A 3,528-nucleotide genomic window follows, 5' to 3' on the forward strand; every position below is an offset into this window, starting at 1 on the left:
TGGTTAAAAGTTTTGGAATAGTGAGAGTTCATAATTTACTTTAACAGGATAACATCTTCAATATTTATTTCTTAGTATGAAATCATTCAGATGGATAGAAGATCAAAGAAAACATTCAGTAAAGTGGTTATCATATGAAAGAGTAGATTTTTTAAAATGAAGAATTTGTAGACCTGCCTGCATTTGTTTTATCATCTACATATCTCAAAGATGCTTTAACTTTGAAGCAAGGTCTACTGCTGGTGCTTCCACAGTGTATTCTGTTAATGGAGGTTACGGGCTACTGAACCAACTGATGCTCACCCAACTGGAGAAAAAATAATCAAATAATAAACCTAAAAAACTGACATAACAGACGCACTTGGGAATGGCACACTTTCCCTTTTTCTGAGTGCTAAGTTAGTAAGCTCCCTCTTGTATTAGTTGGCCATTAGAATTTGGGAATGGATACTCCAATTTTATTCCCTATTTGACACTGGTAAAACACCAGAGGTGTGGAAAGTCTGTAATTGGCCCCTTAAGGGCCTCACTTCATTTAAGGAGAAAATGAGGACTGCAGATGCTGGAGATCAGAGCTGAAAATGTGTTGCTGGAAAAGCGCAGCAGGTCAGGCAGCATCCAAGGAGCAGGAGAGTCGACGTTTCGGGCATGAGCCCTTCTTCAGGAATGAGGAAAGTGTGTCCAGCAGGCTAAGATAAAAAGGAGGAGAGACTTGGGGGAGGGGTGTTGGAAATGCGATAGGTGGAAGGAGGTCTAGGTGAGGGTGATAGGCCGGAGTGGGGGTGGGGGCGGAGAGGTCAGGAAGAAGAGGTCAGCAAGAACAAGCGGCACGGTGGCACTGCTGCCTCACAGCGCCTGAGACCCAGGTTCAATTCCCGACTCAGGCGACTGACTGTGGAGTTTGCACATTCTCCCTGTGTCTGCGTGGGTTTCCTCCGGGTGCTCCGGTTTCCTCCCACAGTCCAAAGATGTGCAGGTCAGGTGAATTGGCCATGCTAAATTGCCCGTAGTGTTAGGTAAGGGGTAAAATGTAGGGGTATGGGTGGGTTGCGCTTCGGCGGGTCGGTGTGGACTGGTTGGGCCGAAGGGCCTGTTTCCACACTGTAAGTAATCTAATCTAATCTAATAAGATTGCAGGTTAGGAAGGTGGAGCTGAGTTTGAGGGATTTGACTGAGACAAGGTGGGGAGGGGAAATGAGGAAACTGGAGAAATCTAAGTTCATCCCTTGTGATTGGAGGGTTCCTGGGCGGAAGATGAGGCGCTCTTCCTCATAGCAACATGACGGCTGGAGGAAGAGCGCCTCATCTTCCGCAGACCATAGCAACACGACGGTTGGAGTGAGGTTGAACCACACTGTTTACAAATGTGGAGTCAAAGTGATGGATATTTGTGTCAGGATGATTTCTAGCTCTGTATCATCATTCATATTTATTCCTACCCCAGCTCACCTGATATCTTCACACCTGTCCTTGTTACAAATGAACTTTGTCCTGCTATGAGGGCATTGGTAATCACATTCTAGTTTTTGAAAAGTTAAGGTAATTCTACGTTCTATTATCTGTCCTAACTATCTTAAGTTCTGTTCACACATCCCTTCTGTGTTTACTGGCTTACTTCCTGGTAAAGCAATGTCTTGATTTTAGTATTTGCATCTTATTTGCCTGGCCTTGCCTTTCCTTTACGTGATGTCCTCCAGCTACACAGGTATTAGGAAGGCTGTTATTTCAAGGAGCAGGAAAATCTTATAGCAATTGTTCAAGGTGCTGTTGAGACCACATCTGCATCACTGAACAGTTTTGTTCCCCTTATTTAAAGAAAAATATTATTTAATTGGAGACAATTCAGATAGAGGGATTGTCTAATGAGCAAAGGCTAAACAGGATGGCATAATCTTAGAATTAAAGGTCACTAACTTAGCACTCAGATGACAAGGAACTCCTCTGAGGGCCGGGAGACTTTGGAACTCCTTACCACAGAGATCAGTAGCAGATCAAGAGTTACAGGGAAAGGGCTGAAAGTGAATGTGAGGAATGTGGGATAAGCCATGATGCAATGAATAGTGGAGCAGGCTAGAGGGGCCACATGGCCTCTTTCTGTTCCTATTTCATATACTATAGATCTGCAACAATCGCATGTGAAATACAGTTCTGAGCTCTTGCACCTCAATTCTGACTTTCAGGGCTGCAATTGTCTTATGTGGCTCTGTGTCTGATTTTGCTTTATGGTGCTTTTGTGGTGTGCCTTGGAACATTTTGTTATGCTCAAGATGCTATCTCAATACAAGTTGTTTCCTGAATTTCTTCTTATCCAGATGTAAATGTTTCCATTACCAAAGCATTTTGCCACTAGATGTCAGTGTTTTACCAGTACTGTCTGAAATATTTCAATATTCACAAAGTAGGAAATTTGTAATAAATGAGGAGTCATTGTTATTTAAAATTGGTTAAGGTAGATGAAATTCTAAATGGCATATTTATGATCAGAAGTCTTCACAGTATTGAACATTTTATCTTGTTTCAAATTCTACTAACATAAAGAAGTGAACATTAGAATAATGGATTGTAAATTCAGTTTCAGCATCCCTTAGCAATAGTTCAACTGTCTTTACCCCTGGCGAGGGTAAAACTATCCAGTTGAACTTTTTTGTTAGACTAAAACCTTAACTAAAACATATTTTAGATCTTTATTAGCTAAAGACTAGGACTATTTAGTAATGAAATAGGAGTTAGCAACATTATCTCAAGGTAGAATATATCTGCAAGCATGTTGCATTAAAGGTAACTTGTCTGAGTTAACCAGTATCAATGTGTATAATTCCTGACTGAGGAATTCTGGGGATATTACTCTGTAGTATTGAGTATCATGGAGTATATGGTAAATGAAATGTAGTTTATAACAATTCTACTTTAAATTTAAGCAAATTGAAAACCACAGAAAGAAAACAAAATAGATATTCAAACAAATATGTCATGAAACTAATGCTCCAATCCAGTGTGATCTCTTATTAGGTTGAAATGTCTTTGGCTTGACCTTTTATCAGACAAGTGGGTGTAAGGCATTCATATCTCCTTAGCTGTCTGCAATACTATCTAAGAGTTTGCTCCTGGCAAAATGTCAGGTTTGCATATTGCTTAGTCCCATTTTTAAATTTAACACTATAATTACTGGATTACTTTGTGTTTTTCCTTACACCTTCATTCACCCTCATTGACCTCTTGAATTTTCTAGGTTCTTCTGCTTTCTGACCCACTTGCACAATAGAATATCCTTTACTTGACCAGTTCAACTAGTTCATCATCTTGACCACATCTGTTAAAGCTACTTCTTAATCTCATCTATTCCAAGAAGGACAGTCCTATATTTTCTCATGATTTGAGGTCCTCTTCCCTGCTAATGTCTTCATACGTCTCCTTTGTTTCATGTCTCAGGCTTTACACGTTTGCTGAAAATGTCCACTGTCGATTCTGTTAGAAGTATACACCACACTAGTCAGGCCTCAACTAGAATACTGTGAATAGTTTAGATCC

The sequence above is a fragment of the Hemiscyllium ocellatum genome, chromosome 4, assembly GCF_020745735.1.
Source record: "Hemiscyllium ocellatum isolate sHemOce1 chromosome 4, sHemOce1.pat.X.cur, whole genome shotgun sequence".
Lineage (NCBI taxonomy): Eukaryota > Metazoa > Chordata > Chondrichthyes > Orectolobiformes > Hemiscylliidae > Hemiscyllium > Hemiscyllium ocellatum.